The 22,197-nt window shown below is 41.1% G+C and overlaps 1 protein-coding gene across 15 annotated transcripts in view; it reads left to right on the top strand.

Moving 5' to 3' along the window:
- The window catches only part of LOC111253805 (semaphorin-1A-like), a 191,223-nt gene that overhangs the window by 99,555 nt on the left and 69,471 nt on the right, over nt 1-22,197 (top strand). For 2 of the 15 annotated variants that reach the window (XM_086976027.1, XM_086976033.1), the window contains exon 1: nt 12,411-13,448. The exons of 6 other annotated variants lie outside the window; for them this stretch is intronic. The gene's annotated coding sequence lies outside the window, so the exon portion shown is untranslated. Of the gene's footprint in view, nt 1-5,573; nt 7,094-12,407; nt 13,449-22,197 lie in introns of those variants that run through there. 7 more of the 15 variants (XM_086976035.1, XM_086976030.1, XM_022813824.2 and 4 more) reach the window with 5 other exon arrangements.

Genomic DNA, 22,197 nt, shown 5'->3' with positions numbered 1-22,197 from the left:
ACCTGCAAGCCTTTATACATTGGGACTACAGATGCAGTTGAAGCGATAAAGGGACTTCTGATTTCGTTTTAATGTTCCAACGATTTTATCCGTTTTTGTTCGAATCGAGTCGCCTATCAATAGATAAATTGTGGGATCAACTCCGTGCATTTTTTTTTAGCCGAACGACGATATGTTTGCCTCTCGTTGTCGATAATAGACAATACCTCCTTGGTCGTGGTGTTATGATTATGGATGTATATGTATAGCGTTATCTTGCTATCTTATCTTCGTGTGTTATATATGTGATAGCACTACGATTTCGTAATTACGCTGCCGTGTCGCAGATCTTACGATCGTCTATTCCAGTAGGTGACAACTTTTTATCATATGGAAAATTCATAACTGTTTGGCGCAGCATTTAGACAAAATGATCTCGATGTGTTCCTCTTGTGTCGATTTCCCCTAGAATCGAGCGTTCATCTTTTCAGTGGTACTTTTACCATTTTTAAACCGATGATATACGCGGATTCATTGGCCTGGTAGACCTGATATATATCAGAACCAAAACAGATATATTTTCACATGTTAGAGAATTTGCGTCGTCTCTCGAATATAAAAAAAAAAAAAGACCGATTAGTTATTACAATTAATAACTAATGATACTTGATTTAATTATTCTAGAACGATTTTAATGGATCATTGTTTTGCAACAGTAGTATCACTCGCCTATAATAAATAGAGCAGAATTATTCAGAAACGCTATGTATGAATAATAAGAAACCAGCAAAGTATGATGCATTTATGGTCGGAATGGTTCATTGTTTGCCAAAAATTTGATCACTTTCAGATCATGGGGTTGCATTAGGACAAATAGGGTACCAATTGTGTGAGCTAGGTGCTTTTTTTCTGTCTCATAGTACGGTCTATTGGCGTCGTTCCGAATTGAGATCAGATATGGGATTGTATTGAATTCATACCATTAAAACGCTAAAAGCTTTTTTGTCTATTCTATTTTGTGCCGTCGGCCTTCTGTTGCGCGCTACATGACATTTCGAGTTGGAGTTATGTTCACTACTTCGTGCGTAGACTACAGACCGACTCGAGAACGAAGCTACAGTGCCGGTTTACTATTTTGCAGGCGCCCCTGTGTCCAGGAGGGGCTCTCTTGTTGCTAGTTAAAATGTCAAAGGGTAACAGCAACAGAAAAAAGAGTTGTGTCAGTCGGTGTTTTATTTAGTTAGCTCAATCAGTGATGTACTCTATGCCAGTTGCTCATAGACAGTGGTTATTTTCTGTTGCCTGTTATGAGTAACGAAGACTCTGACGTTGTTCGCTGGATAACCCTTTAAGACTTATACTCATATTTTTACGGTTCAACTTTGATGTTTGCAAATTACGTGTTTCTGATCCTACATATAATCCAACAGTTGTCCAGATGAACACTTCCCATCTGTAGTGATTGCTCAGGCAGCGAAGTGTATCACGCCGCATGAGGCAGACGGTAGGTTTTAACATTGCTATGTATTATTACGGCGATAGTTATGTAGGCCTCTAATTGGCCTTCTAGGCAATATCGATTGGATAAAGCAATAGACGAACTAGAACTCTTACTCTGCCCCCTCCTCATTTCATTAGAAATAACGATTTCCGCAAGTGAACTCGGCCAGTACGAGCGGCAGTTGTTCTTGAATAACAACGAAATACTCTTGCCAAAGCTGTCAGCTGGCGGCATCCATTATATTGAGCTTTGGCGTAAGTCTCAACCGACGGTACGATATTCGTAGTAGTACGACTAGGACAACAGGAATAACAGCAAATAAGACAAACCCCGTGCTTCATTCACTATTGAGGTGGTCAACGTGCGTGCATCAGATGCACATTCTGCTAGGCCCTATGTGATTTTCATCGCTGTTATTGATACTGCTGCATGCAGAACTGAAGTACGAAGAAGTTTTTTTTGCCTCCCGTAGGCTGATTCAGTCGTCTGACAGAACGTTATTTTTACTTGTTCATGAAATGAAAAATGATCATTTTATTGCATTCGTTTACGCCGTCATCAATATTGAGCTAACGTTTGGCCCGTGTTTTGTACTTTGCGAGCCGCGTAAAACCGTGTACGCAGAGTAATTCATCCATTTTAATGAGTAACTATAGGGACGGCGTGGTGTGCGTAGACGATTAAGCTGTGCCCATCAGTATATTACATTCTATGAAAGATGGCCACGAAGCTGAATATATATATATATATATAAGGAGAAAGTGGCATTACAGAAGAGCAGATTTAGTTTGAATGGAGCATTAAATAAATAAAATATTTCTTGTGCTTGACTACTTGTGCGTCTTTAGTTACTACCCGCACATTATTGCATCATGGTAAGACTACGTAATGTTAACGGCGTAACCGAAGAATATCGTAATGTCACCTTAGTGACGAGGCAAACGCTCAAAAGCAAGGAAAGATACCAAAAGTTATTGACATTAGACACGTAGAGTACTGCACACAGTGCAAAACAGAAGCGACGTTTCCAAGGCGTCTACGGCCATTTGTGCACGGTATCACCTCTACGTCCTATCATAAACTATGAAATATTAGGAGTAGATATTATAAAGCCAACCTAAAAGGTCGGAGACAAAATGAACGTGTAATCCGTTCTTCAGACAACTAGAACCTCCGGCAACGTAGGTGTTTCAGCGGTAGACAACAAAGTGAATCGTAGACTACAAAGCTATTTCTACAGCACGTGTACATCACCATCAACCAAATCGAGTATTCGACCCGGACCGAACGAAGGTCATGTTCATCATCTGCATACGCCACATAGACACTCGTAGTAGCTTACCTGTGGGTATGCGTCATGAATAATCCAATGTGTACATTCTGACTTCCGGTGCGCAGTTCAAGTCTAGATGTACGTTGCCTTCATTTATACTAAAAGACAAAAGCAACACTTCGATGTACAAACCCACCAGCAGTAGCCGGTTACCCAGGAAAAGCAAAAACGTCGCTATCGTAAAGCAAACACTGAGTATGCATGTCGTCTGAGAAATTTCAACGTTTTTAGATGAGAGACGAACTAGCACCAGAATTGCAATCAGCAAAATTATCCCAACTGCCACCACGTTAATCATAATCATCATTGATTTTACCGTCGTTACAACCTGGACCGGGCAGCCGTGTCCTTTGCCTTTCGCTGTCCGCGTCAATTACGACGACTAGATAAAGGTGGCCGTTGCTGATGGCGATGCTGTAGCTATATTGTTTAATGGCCACCAAAACTTGGCCTGCCCGCATATATGTACACGCGGCAGTAGAATACAATAGATGAGCTGGAGAGTTAGAGCTCTTCCAGAACGTAACGATCGTTTGAGAAAATCAAGCAGCTAAGGAAGGTTGGGCCGCGTGGACGTGGAGAAAATGAAAAGGAGAACTTATTATAATTGTTATTCCAAAGGACGATGGCCGCAGCGCAATAACTTTCACCGTGAGCGGTAAAATGTGTCTGTGCTGAAAGTGGTCTTAGTAGATAGTAGTTTTCTTCAATGCTTACTTTGTCTTTTGCTGCAAATTGAATGAATATATAATACAGCTTCGTATTTGAATGATAAGTGCGTTTCTGTAACATCGTCATTGTTTCGAAGTCCTTCGTCAGAAATGGGATCTTGAACTGGGGAAAAGCTATTACACATTAGATGACCGATAAAAGTTGCCCTACCCCCAAGTTTACTGATAAATAAAAAAAAAAAACTTTTGTGACCGTTACTAATAATTAGCTGCAGTTATTACGGCTGAAAACTGGTTATGTATTTCTGAATCGATTAGAGTAAACCTGCACACATATGCAACTTGGTGCAATAGGCAGTGTCATGAGCAACTTGTACGAGTGTACATTTAGCCGCGCTATAGGCGGACTTCAAAAAGCATTAGTGCCACAATTTTGAACGACTTTTAAGATGCCGACAACGTCCTGGACAGGCACAAAGGACAGCAGCCTTCAATATATTGCGTCGAAGGGCAATCGCCGTCAGCAAAACTATTCGACTTTTCGAGTCGACGTACAATTGAATTACTGCTGAACAATACAGCTTAATAGGAAATTAGTTCATCGAATGCAATGAACATGACAACAACTGGCCTTATCTAACCTTAAAAAGCAACGAGTCAGCATATATATGAAGTGTTTTATCTGTGCTACATATACGCACGAATATCATATATTAAATTTGTTTTAGAACAAGCTTGATTCTAGGATGACCAGTGCATATAAATATTATAAATAAATAAAATATATATATACATATATATATATATATATATATAAATGCTTCGTCGTCCTTTGTGGCAGTACTTTTTTATGAAGTGTTGCGGGCAGTATTGAGATACTGGTTAGTTAAGATCACGAAAATTTGAGAGGAAGTCTCAGAGATTTGAAACATTTCGACAGATTTACGTCTGTCTAGTTGTGCGTCTTCCATGCTGTGGGGTGTGGAAGATATTTTCTATTTGAATAAGTATACCCGTTTAGAAATTTCTTATTTCATGAATATAAGCATTGGATTTATATCTATCTGTGTATACTTCACGAACACGATACATAAATCGTGGTATCGGCTCGCTGGAAATGTTATCCTCTTTAGGCGCTTTAGAAATACTCATGTCAAGGCGATACGATCTGTTCACGAACCTATTCCTATGCGTGAACTTGGTGTCTGCTTGTTAGTAACAATCTGGCTACATGCTTGCGATATCTTGGTTGTATGGCATCGTGCTTAGTAGTCCTTGAACGACGGCTGAAATACAAAAAAGGACGATCCTATTCTTTGCTTACTGGAGAAGTAGATAAATTGTATATATACATTTGGAGAGAGAACAAGATATCGTGCGATAAAAAGGTGTGTCCAGGAATGTGTTCTCCTGACGTATCGGTCACATCGGAAATCAAGATCCACCGAGCTTGTCGCTAGTCTTACTTCCGCGAAGTTCTCGTAATCAAGCTTTTGACAAAATGGCTATGCGCTTTGCATCTTCTACACTTCCATCACTTTTCACAATCAACGCGATCGCCTGAATGATTGGGAGCGTCGCAGCAGATTTAGTGCCAGCGTCAGCGGTGGCTGGTACCTGCATTCGCAATATGATGGTCTGGACGCAGTAACGGCTCCGCGACATGGAGCAAGGAATAGACTTTCCGAGCTGGAGGAACGATGTTATGAGCAGGCAAAAAGAAAGCAGATGAGATTGATGGGTTGATACAGTAACGACGACGATAGCAACAAACAATAATGCAAACAAAAGCGCAGGAGATCCGACAAGATGTAACAAAAGAGAAGCCCTAACGGATGAACGTACACGCCGACAATGGAAAGACGGCAGCAATAATCGCGATACGACGTCGGCTCGGCGTTTGCTTGGTGTGCCGGGTCAGGCGTAAACAACAAAAATATCTAAGCAGAAAAGCAACAGCTGACAATAACAACTGTTTAAAGCTGCGCAAAGTCAAAGGGTAGGAAAAAACAATGGTCATGTATAACAACTCGAATAGTGCATAACGTATCTAAGAGAATGTCGTAGGGTTAACTATTAAATTATCTACGGGATAAGTGCATATTAGAAATAAATAACGTGATGTATGGTATGAAATCGCTATCTACCTGCGTAAGTCCCGTTTCTCCTGTGTTTGATATATTTCCTTCTATTTAGATAATCTACGAGTACTTAACATGCGCGACTCATTGCCAGATAGACTATCAAGCAAATGACAGACTGCAACAGCCAGTCATATACGACCTATGTCAGCAGCGAAAGAGGTCATTACTTGCATCGGAGTACGGCTTATATGTATATATACATATATGATAGACTTCACGCACTCGAAACCAAAAGCGCTGAGCGTGCTCCGAACAATCGGATTGGTTCACACTGGTGAACAACGTTTTTATTGATTCCAAAAACGTACACATAGCGATCGTGACGTAACTTGAGGGCAGTTGTTTCAAATCTGATACACTGACCGTCGGCGTGCATAAGGTCGCGGTAGTCTTAGTGCATTACGTCTACTGAATTGTCTGTTAGCATATAGGCATATATGTGGGTAGCTTATCTCTAAAGGGGACGTTTTCTGTTTACGGAAGGCAGACAGCCAGTTCTAAAAATAGCGTCTGTTTGTTTACCTATCTATTCAGCCATTCAAAAATTGTTCGCATGATAGATTTCGTACCATGTGACCGTTAGTGAGCAGAGCTTTTGTGCCCAGAAAATCTAGAGCCAATGATAAAATTAGTGATCACCCAAGATCCGAACGTTTCTGCTTCTGAGCGTCTTTTGGGCAGTGCACAAACAGCCTCTGTATATTAACGGTGTATTGTTGTTATTATAAGAGAGCGTCTAGTTCGAAAAAAAGCTTTGTATTTACTGAGTCCAAGGACTGATGAGCATCGGTTCTTTAGGTTTTTCCCTTGTTGTTATCAAAGAGACTGCAGAAGCACACTGTTCACTACTGAATAATTAAAATACTCCGATGAGTTAGGCGAGTCCAATGAAGCTTTTTGTCACCGGCTGGCCTTCAATGTTCTTGTGTCAGCGAATCCTTTGTTCTGATTCGAGTGAGCTGTCATTAGTGAACAAAGTGTATTACATTGATATTGTTATCGTTTAACAAAAGATAAAGACAATATTATTGCTGACGAAGTGAATCGGTTTCCGATTTATTATATTTGCCCCTTCCAAATGGATAATTATCCATCCGCCGGACTATATATACCAAGATTACTTGTTATACATAAAATCATTGTGAGTTTTCGTCATAATCATCACGCCCAGACGGACACGCACTATCTTAGATTTTTAGTCGTTTTATACTAAAACTTTACTTTCTAATTGTGTTGTACGGATACTTTTCTACCTAACTGGTGCAAAAATCACTATCTAGGAGACATATCTTACACTTTATGACATAAATCGATCACAGCGGATCTCATCGAATGATTGCGATCTAACCTACGCCCTGACTGATAACTTTTTGTGCTTGATTGATAACTCTGATTGCTACTTTTTGTGCGCACCAGTATTTTGACCCCATTAATGGACTTCACCTGCACAAAATGCCGATCTAAGGTTAGTTTCCCTGTTTTTAGGTATTTGACATAAGGCAATGATCATGCAGCACAGTCGTGGTATTCGCTAAGGCTTGTAGTACATATTGTACAGCATATTGTTGTATAATATACAGGGTAATTTGCAAAACGCTTATCATTTTTTTAAGCCTCTATTTACCAATGCTCTGAATGTGAAAAGCAACAACTAAAAGCGCACAAAGAGCTAATCGTGCACTACATAACAAATAGCAAGCGTTCGATTCAGTTACACAGATTATAAACATAAAATAGCGTTTTGTCAGTGCCTTCGTGCCGTCCATATGCCACTCATGACAACTGAGTCTTCTATAGCAGAGACGGCCATAGATATACGTACATCATATACGCACTTGGAGCTAAGTTTCGAAGTAGCATCGATCAACTGTCTGAGACAGAACTAAAAATCCATACCTGGTGAAAATAGATCTCGACAGTATCCATTTATAGAACTGTCACTTTCTTGTCGAAGCGCAACCCGTTCTCTATGCATTTTTACCGCTTGTTTTCGTCTCTGATGGAGAATACCTAAAACTGAATTCTCAATTTCCGAGATATTCTAAGCTGCCTAGCTTAATTTCAGGCCTTAATAGAAGGCTGTTGAGTTAGCAGGTGCTAAGTGAAGGCCGGTTTTTAAACTAAATTTTCACCAAAACAATATACACAAACAGAAGCAAACATGTCGTTGTACCCATTAATAGGTATATTGTTAGTTTTCCTCCGTCATTTTAGTCCGCCTGTATGTGGACTTCCTAACAAAGACACACGCGCTTATTCGCGGAGTCGAAGATGGATTCGACGGGCGGAGTCATCCAGAAACGGTAGCAATATACGGTTGGAATAAAGATACGTTAGATAGTTGTGGAAACTAGGCACCGATAAACATTGAAACCGATGAGTGCCTAATTTCTTAAGCAGTAAAAGCAAACAGGGCCGTTTTATCTATAACCGTCCTTGGCAGACAAATCAAACTGTCACAGTTTAGAATAATAGGAGAAAGTATGCGGTGTTCATTTTGCCAGACATTTGAAAATGTCCTCGCTTAAAAATGGATTGAGGATGCGAGCGATTGACTGAAAAGATTTATTATACAAGCCACCTACCTTCATTTTCTTCGACTACAGGCTGCGTAAAGCTGCCAAGTGGGACAGGAAACAATGCTAATGTCATTCCTTTTTCACGGCAGTGTACTGCTTCTGCTCGTGCCTTCGCCACTAGCAGACGAAGTGAGACAGCAACGTTTGTCTGGCAATAGAAATGGCGTGAGAGGCGCAGATTTCGCGCCACAAATTCAATTGCATAGAGGAGCAGACGGACGAGTGCAAAAGGGGCTCCTACGAATTGAGCAGAGGCAGCCGATCAAGTCAGCGCAGTTGGTGCAAGGGCCCAAGGCGTAAAAAGATCGACAGCTCTAGCATCCAGACGAAGCTTTATTTGTTACGGTGGAAACGCGTTGGTTAGTCATTCTACGTACTTCTCGTGGTTTGCTCTCTCTTTCCTTTGCGTATACTTCAAGAAGAAATCTGCTGAAAGACAAAAGGGGGGAGCGATTTTTCGCGCAATCCACCGCTGTTGTCGGTCAGCATCGATGTTCTTTGGTCGAACGAGAACATAGAGTAGTCGGGGGCTGGAAGCGGCCTTGACCACTCTTCAGACAAACAATGTTCAATACAATCAAATGTGCCAAAGTCCGATACGATTCGACGCGAACGACTCGCGCGTTAACTTTCGAAATCAATCTTGCCAATTGGTGCTGAAATCGAAGAAAGAACGGATGAAGACTTCGCCAGTAAGTTAGCCAGTGGTCCAACATTTCACCGTTGCACTGGCTATTTATGCACCTATCGTCTTCGCGCTATTCTATAAAGTAAATGAATGAAAAGAATAATGAGATGTTTTTATTTGAATTGGTGTCGTTTTTATTTGTTCTTTTCAGAGTAAAGCGGATTGATCGAAAGTGCTGCCGTGGAGTTGTGGAAGGTGAATGGGCAGTCGGTTAATACGTCTGTTTTTTATGTGTAATAACTGACCCTCTTGATGAAGTCTGTCTGAAGCAGATTCAGCTGATCTTATGGTTTCCAAAGACGCAGCCTTCCTGTTCGTTGATTGATAATCAAGTTAAAAGAATTAACGAGCTTTAAGATACTAATTGCTGCAAATAGAGTTGAATCCGTCGGAAAAAGAAATATTAAAAATATATAAACTTCAAAATCTTTTTTATGTCCCGTTTGATTATCACATTAAAACGGGTTACTTGTATTTGACGATTTATGCATAACACTTTAGCTTTTATGCCTGACTCCAGCGAAAAAGGTCGTCCATTTTTCAAAGATTACTTATCAAGTATACAAATACGCCAAGTTTCTGTTAAACGTCCTAGTTGCATGTATTTATCTGTGTCACTTTTATTTTGCCCGAATTATATATGTACCTGCTTTGTTTTGCAACAATGTAACTACCAAAATCTTATTCCACTCACTCTTTGTAGTTGTAAAGGCAATTTCGATCACTTAAGCCTTTTTTACTTAGATCAGGAGAGTGGTATTGTTCGTCCCATTTCTGCAGCCTACTTTGGAACTTGGGTTGGCAAATATGTGGAAATTATAAGTAAACTTGACTTTATACGCTCAATGACGGGTGCTACACCGCATCGAAAAAAAGCCTTTTTAGCATTGGGGGTACGTACAACTAGAAAGTGTCGTTGTTCAAATCGCGGAAGTTAAAAACTGGGGAATGCTGTGAGTCAAAGAAACTTGCGTTTCGGCTAACATTAACATATGACTAGGCCAACTGCACGCATCTGGTCGGCACGTTCCTAGGCCCACATTTTAAGAAATCGTGGTAATTCTCCTATCAATAAGAGAAACACTTCCACTTCGAAGGACCCTGAAAAGTAGCTAGCTCTATGTGAGTTCGCTTAACGCAGCTATAGTCGAGATGAACATCGCATAGGGAAGCTCCGCTCAAGCGAGGTGTGGCAGGCGACGGCAAACCGATTTAAAATGATTCCGCGGAGGTACTCACTGGGAGAAGTCTCCTTCTTACAGAAAGTACGTATTGCGTACGTACATTAATTAGGTACCGAAATGAACGCCGATGGAAAAAACTTGATGAGTCAAACTAAAATTACGAAATCATATTGTTAGACGAGACCGATACCTTATGTGACCCCGTTCCTATGTGTAAAAATACTCGTATAACAAAACTAATTCTATTACATCACTTAAACTATCCATAATCTACAAGCAAGTATGTTAGAAACATTCGAAGTACTGACTCTTCAAAATTTTTATCATAAGGGATGGCTTGATTGTTGCTGGTTTCCGAAATTAGATTGGTTCAGCTCTATGACAAAATTGAATCGGAAAAACTTTCGATGTTGACACAATGGCCACGAATCGTCAGGGGCAAACGCTGTTAGACGTTCTTGTATGCGTTAAAATCTCTGTGCAACTAGCCACTTTGGCCTTCCGGTCTGTTTAGAAAATACCGAAGGAGTACTACAAAAGGAGTGAAGTTACCTATTGTCTAACGATTTTTAGTCGGTGGTAGCATTTGTAGTAGCATGTTGACGTTGCAAGGCATTTCAATTCTTGCGTTCAAAAAACAAATTAAAATCGTCTTTTTCCTTTAGATCACTGTAACGCCTTAAACAGTTGGCAACCTAAGCTAGGAATAACCTGAGAGCGCTCCAAAATTAAGAATTTGCTTTATATTTAAGTATCGCGTATATGTGAAGTCCTACGATGTATAGACAGAATACTATATTGCTTTCTTCTTTTTTGAGAAATTACAAAGGGTTCGCCCTGAATGACCTATAGGTATACACGTATACGAAACAGTAACATACAGTGCTTAAAGCGCAATACCGACTACTAAGCTTGCTTGGACCTAATTTCATATGTCAGAACTTGCCATATCTACGCATGTAAACAACAGATTTCGATCATGCTCTTAGGAACTTCCGCAAGTTAGAGGTTGTAAAAAACTTACAGAAGGCGGCTCTGTCTTTTCATGTCGGTGAATTCCGTAATAGATGCGACAAGGAGAATACCTGAGATGTCTCCAAAAAAACAGATAAAGAGCATAGTGGAAACTAAAAAGATACAGTCAACTCAGAATGTAAGCTTAGACAACTATGCGCCTGATATCGAGTAGATCGGTAATTCACCGATCTACTTCCTTGTAAACTTGTTAATGTTCATTAAGCTACAAATATACGTGTTGAACTCGTACATTCGATATACCCAGTCTGCAAACAGGCAATGTTGGGAAACTCTTCAGCCCACATCTTATGATTGCATCTACATTTTAACACTTGAGCAGATCGTATCCTATGTCAAATGTATTCGAATATATCTTTACCGCAATGTCAACCTAGCCAATTAACTTTCACGCTGAATTAAAGAAATCAACTTTACTAACCCGCCTGTTTTGCGTGCTTTTGTCCTCTTACCAGATAGGAAATATCGTTTCCCACCTGCATCTCCAACGTCTTCATCGGCCATTTTTCAATTGTTATAGTACTAATGGAATAACCCCGACATTTAGTGGCAGTTCGTCTCACATCCATAGCGACGACCTGTTTAGTAGACCTGCAGGAGTTAATGAATGGCATTATGGTTTCGTTACAAATCCAAAAGGTGTGATCCTCATTAATGGAATGCTGCCGTCTCAGCGTTACGGCGTGACGCAGGGAGGGGGACGTGGAGTGGGGGGTCCAATGTTAGATTGATAAAAACACAAGATACGATACTGCGCAAAGTAGGTCATAATGGCGGCCGGGATGTCTGTTGAGCCACCGAAGACTGAATCAGCTTTTATGATAACGATTAAATGTAAGCAGATATGCACTTTTAAATGTACGGATTTTTACTCTTCACTAGATTAGTCCTTATGCTTTTAGCTTCTTAGAGGGTACTAATGAGACTCGGAGTTATATAGACATGTAGGAAGTTTGATTGTTTCTGGAAAAGACGAGCTTCCAAGCCGTAGAATCGTCTCCAGGTTATTAATATTTGTTAACTTCGTTTCCATTAATAGGAGATCCTAAACTAAATTTTCTACACATGATCGTACAGAAAATAAGTGCCGAAATAAGTCTGCTGATACTGCTCTGAAGCGGATAGAGAAACACTAACCCAATACATCTTCTAATTTCTTTGTTTTTTCCTCTTCGTACGAGACTTCGTTGCGACACAGCAACGGCACTAACAACGAAAAGGACAAAAGTATCGCTGCTAGTGTACCATTAATAATAGCGAGTCGAAGCAACGCCAGGAAACCTAAAACAAGCCAAGTTTCTCCCCTATTGACAGGAAGGTCTACAACGGCAGGCTGCGCACTCCTTCTCTGACTTGCTCGTTTGTTGTCCTTGTTCACCTCTTTACTTCAGGGACTTGCCGCATGACTGGCTTCTGCTACCGGTTCTCTCTAGAAACAAGCCTGTTCCAGCGCTCCGTGCAATTGCTCACATGCTATTTCCTTCTTCCATTTCTTACTCTCTCTCACGCTGCCGCTTTTGGCGCAGCAGGCAGCATCGAGCGGCATTTGCAGCTACTGCCGCAAAGGCCGTTTGGCGGTTGTCCCCTCCTCACCGCCGGGTATGTTCCAGGTTCTGTTCTAAGAGTTATTTTGGTCTCAAGCAAGAAACTAGCCAGACTATTAGTTGGTGCGAGTCGATGATGATCCACATAGTAATCCAACGACGACGACGAGGATGATGATGATGATGATGCCGATGATGATGATGAGGACTCTACTCCTGCTGATGCTGTTATTGGTGACTGCAATGGTAGCGTGTAACGGTCGCATCTTGGTGGAGCCTGATCTGCCTTCAAATGGTAGTTGGAGACGGGCGCGCTATTCCCACCACGGACATTACGGCCGCCGTCGCCGTCTCAGCAGGGAGATTTATACAGGATACAGCTTGAATACAGCGAACACAAACACGCAGACTGTGCATGCGTCTCGACATACGAGTGCCTCGGTTACTATGAGGGTATATGTGTGTGTATCTCCCTATATCTGCAGAGCTCTAGCCGACATGGAGTTCGTGACGTTAAACGTGACCCAGATAATTTCTTGCTGCAGGAGCTAGCTGGCTTCAGAAGAGTGACTTTCACCGAAAGAAGGTGTAACACTCAAAGGAGTAAGTAATATAGGAAGAGACCAGGAGTCAAGCAACCAGAAGTGGCGCTACAGACGAACGATCCACTTTGGCCAAAAGAGAGTTTGCCTTCGCTTTTCTTCTTTCTTGGCTGGAGTGCGATGTCGTTGATGTTCGCCGAGCTCGTGCAGAGCTGAGCCAGTATAAAGGACACGAGCAGGGCCCAGCGGTAAGCACGGTAGGAAGTAGACCTGAATCGCGCTAGAGAAAACGCCCGAGGGGCGAGAATCATAACACACCGATCGATGCTACCAGAAGCTAGCAAGCATCGGACTAGCTTGACTGGCAAATGGACAGCGACCTAGCGGTCTATTACATAAACTATTTTTGCCTGTGTCGCATTGAATGTCACGTTTCCGATTGATAGGACGGAGCGACTATGTGTTCGGCACGAGTACTGTTAACGTACCTTATTGGTTTGCTGATTACAAACAGAGGGTAGCGTAGACGATCTGTCGATTCTGTGACTGACCCGGTTTGTAGCAATTTTTTCAATCGCGGTACACTCGCAGCTTAGACAGTTTATACTAGTTGAAGGTTCGGCTTTCCATAGGTTCTTCATAGACAGATATTCCTCTGCGCGGGAATAGGAAGCGAGCTCAAAGTATATGGGTAGAAAGAAAGATGGGTGGGAAAGAGGCTTTCCGAAACATGTTTACGATTTCTGGAGAAGAGGACAATCATGAAAAACAGGAGCATTTTTGGCAGACTTGTCTTCCTCCCTTCCTTCCCTCACTCCTTTCATTAGCAGGCTTCTCCAAAAGACCGCAATAGGCCTGATAGGTTGCCCATATATTTCGCTTTTTCTCTGGACGAATGCCGGCGTCAATGAAAATATACAGCTAGGAAAATTGTCGATCATTGCTGCTACTGTAGCTGTGCAGAACTCGAGGCCGCTTTTAGGTGTCCTGTAAAGTAGAGGCCTCACAAGATAATGGTTTCTCTTTATTTCCTAATTAGTTTTTATGCTTGTGTGACTCGTTGTATCCAGGTCTAGTTCTATTAAAAGAAAACGCTAGCTTTTCAAATGGAATGATTGGCCAAATCATTGTTCAATGAGTGATACAGGGTGGTGTGCCTGTACCCTCTCGTAAATGCTGCTTAATCGATTGCGCTGTAATGACTGAATCGTTGAACATCATGTTATGTATTCCATAAGGTAGAAACCGATTCTTTTTTTGATATCAAAATTGAGACTACTATTCATGAAACCGGTTGTAGAAATTGTGATACTAACGATGGTTAATATTACAAGAATTTTGACAATATATTTCCACATAACACATCATAGTACACGATTCTATGCATACTCACGCATCTCCCTATCGCTTCCACCGCTGCATCATTCGTGCAATATGAATGTGGGTTATCTTTTCTCTTGTGGCTGGTCAATAACGATGATCATGTTCATCATGTCGGATGTGGATAGAAGCACGCGAGTGCGTAACAACATCAAAGTTGTCCGAAGCACGATGTGCGTCTTGCACGGTCTTCGTTTGACGATGGCCGTTTCCCGTTCATTAGTTCAAGTGGAATCAAGTTCCTTTCAGAATGTCCTACCAAACTTCTCCTCATTCCTCTTACATTCTCTTTTTCCAATCAACGCGATTTAACCAGCCACAGCACGCAGAGCAGCCCATAGAAAAATACTGTTTATAGGGCTCTTCACTTGTGACGAATAAAGCCCTTCATTTAAGAGGTTCTGAAAAGTACACTATGTGTGCATTTATTTCAAATATATATGTATGTATAACGTTTTCTTTTATATAGATATGTTACCGCGTCTTGCGATGCTTAGTTCCGCTTCTTACTTCATCGGGTTAAAAGGGATGATCATTATTACCGACTGGCCGTTTTCCTTTATGCATCGATTTCTTCGTATAGATCTTAGAAAAGGTCCAGCTTTCTTTCTGATGTGGAGATTAATGGCATTTGCCCATCCGTCCAAAGTATAGCTAGCTCGTTTGCAGCTGTGTGTCCAAATAGCCATATCATTGCAACCGATACGGTCCGTAGTCTTTACCGTTGCTAGTCATACGATTGGAGATTGAGCTTTTTTTAGCCGTCGAAAGTCTTCTTGAAGCTCCCTGCTTCGGTAGACAATGATTTAAAGTAACGCTAACGTGTGCTGGTGTCTGCGTGAGCATATGTTGTTTAACGATATTTGTAGTTACTAAAACAGAAACAGTCGATTTATTCTAGTAGATCCGCTGGTCGAAGGTACGTACGCAGTTAGATTGACTAGTTACAATAATCAAGCATAGTATGACTGGGCCATTGAGAACTGATAGCCTTTCTAAAACGATCGCTAGTCACCAAAAATACGTTGTATGAAAATACGTGTTGGGAATAGAATGTCACGTTTTTAGCATATAAGCATTTCTGGAAAGGTGAAGTACTTCACCCGAACGAGCTAACTATGATAGCCGTGCAGACTGCCGCAGCGTAGTATTGATTTAAGTTAAAATGCCGTTGACGGAAAGTTAGTCAGCGAGAAGGCAGTTTAGCTATACAGGAGGACTAAACAGCGGACTGTAGACTTTATTGAAGATTCAACTACAACAGAGATAACTAGAGAAGTGAATCTTTCTCAAGCCCATTATCTAGAAGCGGAACGCGCCGAATGATTCTTAAGCGAAAAGACACCAATAGCTGGTTCATAGACACCAATCAAGGAGCGAACCGTAGCTGAGACAAGCTGTCCAGCTCTACATGTCAGCGCGACAATTTCTATAGCAACTAGTAGTACGAAAACGAAATATATAATGTAAAAAATTGAAATTGTTGCTTGAACTGCTATAGCTAGTTATAAAGGACAAACTGATAAGGCGAACCACATATGAAACGGAAGACCAGGACAATTCGTGTTTTCGCAAAGAAAAATAGTCAAAAGGAACCGCATCGAATGCAAACGAAGATAATGATCTAAAGCAGCATTGTTTTATAATATTCTAATGAAATGCGTACATTCGGCATTAAGCAAACCAAAAGGAAATCGTTTTATCACAAACATAATGATAATACGGACTGCACCGTCAATTCTTGCAACAATAAGAGTGACGTCTTATACTTTCAAAAATATACCCATAATTTCACTGATAACGATAATCTGGACCAGCTGCCAGACCAATATTTAGAGAGGCATTCGAGTCAAATTTTCGTCGATCCCCTCACGGAGCACCGATATTACGCGACGAACCTATAAATAGCTGGATACATTGTTTCCATTAAATGAAAACTTTCCATTAACACGAAATTAGCTGGCGGATATCATATATTATTATTCATGGCAATGCTGTCATGGATGGTATAGATATATATTTGTATATGATCTAATCAAATGTTCGTTTTTTTTTTAACCATCAAACGTAGTTGTTTTACTTTGTTGTTGCGTCTTATGTTATCTTTGTAGTACTGTGGTCCTATGCGTACCAAGTGCCTGACTAAATTTCTAGGTCGCACATACGCAGAAGTCTCTCGCTTTAGAAAGTGTATTACTGTAGATGAACTCACTACCAAGAACAACGTCTCAGGCATTGACGCACACAGATAACCCATAGTGCCAGTAGTTATTGAAGTGAGTTGTATCTAGCATCGCTTTAAACAACTCTGCATAGGGATCCGCCCCTAACCCGCTATAGCAGTAGGTACAGAAACGTCACAGGAGTAACTTTTTTCACCCTTAATCACGCGCCACTATTTAAGTGTCGCATTGGCGTACACGGAGTATTAAGTGGCAGGCGCCAAGGAGGGAACCATCTCAATTTATCCAACTGTCATAGAAACTTGCTACCTCGCGACCGGCTCGGTAATACTACTATCATGCTACACTAGCCGTCATCACTTTCATCATAGGCTTGATTCTGAGCTGGTACTAATCAAGCTGGCTGGCTGGCTGGCTGGCTGGCCGGCTGGCTGACTGGGTAGGTGACGCCACGTTCTTTCTGGCCAGAGCACTGCGACGTCTTTAAGCGGACCATTGGTTTCGCGTCGGCCAGCCTCACAGTTTCGAGTAAACAGATACAGGCAGTCAATATAACGAATCACCGAATGGTTCGATCGCGAGTTGCGCGACGAGCAGGAAAAGGCTTGGGACACATCAGTGGCCGGGGGGGCGGGAAAGTTGAAAAAGGTTAACTGAATGCTAACGCTACGGGATACGTCATGCTGAAATAATAACTTAGTTTAATGACTGACAGCGTCAGCATACGCGATAGCGAACCGCTAGCAGTGAATAGAATAACAGCAGTAGCAAATTAACAAACGACGACGGTAGAAAAGTCGAAACAAACATATTGTTCCAATGCTTTATTATTGTCATCGAAAACCGATGCTGTCGCTGTTTGCCGCCGTGTCTGTGAGCTGATGCACGGGCTGTCTCCAACCGCTGGCGTTATGTTGCCGAGTCCTAAAGTTGCCAAATGCACGATAGAACTTACGTGCAGACATATCAAGGTGTCCATCGATTAACAGTAGGATGAAAAGGGCGAATAGAAAATTAGAAGAAGGCGTTGAGGTTTCCTTTCCGTAGGGAATCAGCGATACATACGAATGTCATATGAAGGGTCACCGTAAAGGTACGTGCGGTGTGGACAGTTACAACGAACGAAAAATTGGTAGCGTTCGTTAGACTTAAGAAATAGGCCGCTTAAACATACGGCGGATAAAGCACGCATCCATTTATACAGATTACACGGAGTAACGTGTCTATGCAATAGTGGGTGCATCGTACGTAATACTCTAATGAGGCGACGTTAGCAAATGCTGAATAATCGTTGTTTTCTGTCTTTTTTAATGTTCCTTCTCCATAGATGCGTAGGTAAGATTGATGTCTTGTACGTTAGCATAATTGACGATGACCTTTTAAAACGGTTTCCGGTGTAACGAGGATGACTGATGGGGCTGACGTAGTATTACATTACAGATGGAATATTTCGTTTTTCTTTTTTACTAAAAATATATATACATATATGATAATATTACGCTACTCTGATACCGCCTAGTTAGCGCAGATGTTGAAGTGGACGTCGTATATTTTCTTATTAACTGTGTGGTAACAAGGCAAATACATTCTGCAACGAAAGTAAAATAACATTTGATAATCTGCTACGTCTGCAGTTGAGCCGCGGTAGCCCAACGCATCATCAACAACAATTATGTTGAAAGCGGGAAACTGTTGACGAAAACAATAAGCGAAGTACTATACGTTATTTAGTATAGGCTTAGCACATGTTGTGACAACAATGCAGACATTTGGGCGCTCTGGTATCATGTTGTTATCTCCTCGGATAACAAACACGATTATGTTTATGCTGCTTTTGAGGCCGCTTTTATTGCGGTTATTGTTGATGTTTCTTTTACAGTTCGGCATGATTCAGCTGCCGCTACCCTATGTTCCATAAGTGGCTTTAAGAGTGAAAGGCCACTTCTACATAAACAAATATACGGACATACAAAAGGGCAGTAAGAGTAGACAGGCGACTAAATTTCATTGTTTAACTCTGATACATCAGAGGCAGCTTCCCATCTAGCAAGTGCAGTTTTAGTTAAGGAGATAGTATGCTTTTTTCGACTTTTCACGCTACTGTCGGCCACTTGTTTGTTACTGTAATATTAAGGTTGTGGATACTATTGTTGTCGTCTTTTCTGGTAGCACAATTGGCCTTCAGACAGGCCAATTATAATACCACTGATTAGCTATGGAAAGAGATTCCTTGTTAAGACTCTGAATTTGAGGAACACAGAGAATAGCTTGTGAAAATTAAAAAAAAAAAAAAAAAAAACAGAAAGACGAAGAAATAGTGGCGGGGAAGGAAGTTTGCCAAATAAAGTAAAAAAACAAAAAAAAAGCATAAAAGCTGGAAATAAGGCACGTGAAAACACGATCACTGAAACAGACGATAACAGGGTCCGCATGGCGGGATAAATTATGCTAGTTGCATTGAGCCCTACAGCGAAATTACCCTATAGTTGTAATCATTGTCCAGGCTTGTGAGAATTCCCAAACGGAACAGGTGAGATTTCCCGTCAGGCGGGCATAGCCTACAACGAGTACACAAATGTGCGCCATGTGCATACACTGTGATAGATATGAGTTGATTGTCTACATTCAAGCGTGCGTTTTCGGCTCACCCTTATCTTCCGCACGGATACCCCCGGCAACATTTCTATTCACCGTGTCCTTTCCAGTCATTTCGTCAAAAACCTTTCTCGCACGTTCTGAACAATGAATGACATCTCAGAAGTTGCTAGCTCTTGCTTACCCTTAACGGGAATGGCTCTATATAATAATGTTCCCATTTAATAATACGGAGGATGCCTAAACGAAGGTATAAAACAACGTGGGAGCGTAATTTGAATTCCGCAATGACCATTCTTGATTCCTTCTCGCTAAATAAGACGAAGTGTTCTAAATGATTAAAAAATTATTATGTAAAACAAGAGCCAGAGTAGACTGCTTTGAGCTATTGAGTTGATTTTTGGCATTTTTTGACACCCCCATATGTAACAGATACGAAAAAATGTTTCCCAGTACATAGTAGAATGTCAATTATTTTAACATATACATTGAGAACCTTGATGATTAACAGACGTCATCAATTGTGGTTTCTATTTTTCTAAAAGATTTTCAAGTAATCCATCTGGTCCCGTAATACTTATGCCAAATTGCATCGATCAAGTTTCTGCTCTATATATTATCCAGCTTATAATAAATGCTAATTATATACTTGTCGTGGACTTTCTTTCTTGGTCATAACAGGACTCATACGTTCCGCGTGATAATAATGCGAAAATAATCCTAGTGATGAGATAATAATATGGAATTTTCATATTACTGCGCTATTTAGAGTAAAGTCTTCCAGGAAGCTCGCCATAATTGGTGTCATCGTCTATCGCTTGTCAGAAAATGCTTTTGATCCCGATAGAACGAAAATGAATTATAAGACCACCAATTTTTTATTTTAGGTTTGCCAGTACCAGTAAAATTATAGTACGTTGTTTATATGCGGGTCATTGAAATGTCTATGGCTCACCCGATTTTGCATGCAAACGTTAAGTATAACTATCTTAATAAAGCATTCGATTCGGTAATAATGGATTCTATTATTACCAGGTTTTTTTCATGATGTAACGATTGAATAACAGGCTAAGTCAGTAGATTCAGGCAAAATTTCAAACATCATTTTATGTTTCCTGTTAAATTTTCATTGCTTCGTGCCCTTCTTGTGTTTCGTAACGCTGCGATATAATTTAATAAACCTACCTGAAGCTCCCTGCTATGATTTGTTAGCGGCAGAATCAGCTTTCTATATATAATAATATTTGAATTTACGTTTTTTTTTTGTTCTCAGCTTATCAGCGTTATGGTATATCATGCTTCTGGTTTGGCTGTACTGTTCTATGATTGTGTATATTTTAGTTATTTCGAACCGTCCAAAAGCCCAGCCACTGTAGCCTGTTGACAGTGTTTCCTTTCTCGAGTATAGACGCACATAAAGGGCACGTGGATGCACATAAATAAATACAGCCATATTAGAAAAACCTTGTTGTTATTCGTGATTCCGCTCCACGATTTTGCTCTGTTTAGCATTCTGAGCTTGAGAATGAGATGAATAACTATAACAATAATGTCTCGTCAGACAATTGCGGACAACGATGATGATATCACCGTTGAGCTTTCTGGGTCGCTGACCGTCTGCTCTATTGTTGTTGTTTTTGTTCTTCTCGTCGCCGTCGCCGTCTCCGTCCAGTATAAGCGAACAAAACACTATTCGTATTGTGATTAGTGTTCAACGATAAATGCTTGACGCTTGTGATGGGCGGCGATCAAGGGAGTGACTAACATTGGCGTAATGGGAGGTTGTTTCCTATAACATTACTGTGCATTTTGTTACTGTCGCTACTCCAGGAAGAGTCACCTCTTTCGCCGCCCATCCGCCCCCATCCCCCACCCCCACATCCGCCCAAACAAAAGCGGCAGTTGGGAGCGCAGGACTTTAGCGCGGTACAGCAGTAGTACATATAGACTTACACACAAAGCTCTTTATTTTCATCAACAAATATGGGGTACGGGGGAATATCACGGGCAGTAAGAGGCACGTCACCTGTTCCTGTAATCAGAACGACAGCAGCTGGCGATGACAACAACAGCAGTCCAACGAGGCCAATAACAACAGCCGTAGGAAAAATTATAAATAACCATCACCAACAAAAAGGGTGGCCAAAGGGTGTCGTTAGGGTCCGTGAGGGGCGCGTGGTGTGCACCACCCACAATTGCCTTTTTTGGCATCGAACAAAGCAGCAAAGGTCGTTCTTACCCGTGCAGTTTTGTCATCCTCTTTTTTTTTTGTTTGAGGCGCTTCACGCCGTTTGCGAAGCAAAGTGGTGCTTTTACAAGAGTTTGTTGGCAATCGCATTGGAAACAATGAACGTCTTGTGGACCTTATCCAGGCATCCCGATACATAACACCTATACAATAACGAGTTAAGACGTTGGCCATAGGTCCCGAATTGGGCACAACGTGCAAAAATTGTGCACAAAGAAGCTGATGATGGAATTTCGCTTGTTTGGCTGCGATATTGGCCGATATGTTATTTGCTAGCAGATGCACGAGATGGGGGAAAGACGAAGCAAGAAGTTTACTCCGGTTGAATACAAATCGGACAGATGTCGTATAAGACGTATTCATTATAGTTGTCATTATGGTCATTAGAAAGAAAACCACCAGCAAACAAAGTAATTTATGGAATCATTACGAGAAACAATGATAGCCGGGTCTTTAGTAAACATCTTTCATTTTTCGAGCATCGATGTGACAGTTTTTTTTACACCGAGTTCCATCGAGTTGATTTTCCTCTGAGCTCTCGTTTCATGCGCTCGATTGTGGAAAAGCGATAATGTAGCAATTTTAAAAAAT

The sequence above is a fragment of the Varroa destructor genome, unplaced genomic scaffold, assembly GCF_002443255.2.
Source record: "Varroa destructor unplaced genomic scaffold, Vdes_3.0 BEIS01000007.1, whole genome shotgun sequence".
NCBI lineage: Eukaryota > Metazoa > Arthropoda > Arachnida > Mesostigmata > Varroidae > Varroa > Varroa destructor.
This window is presented reverse-complemented; position numbering and strand designations above follow the sequence as displayed.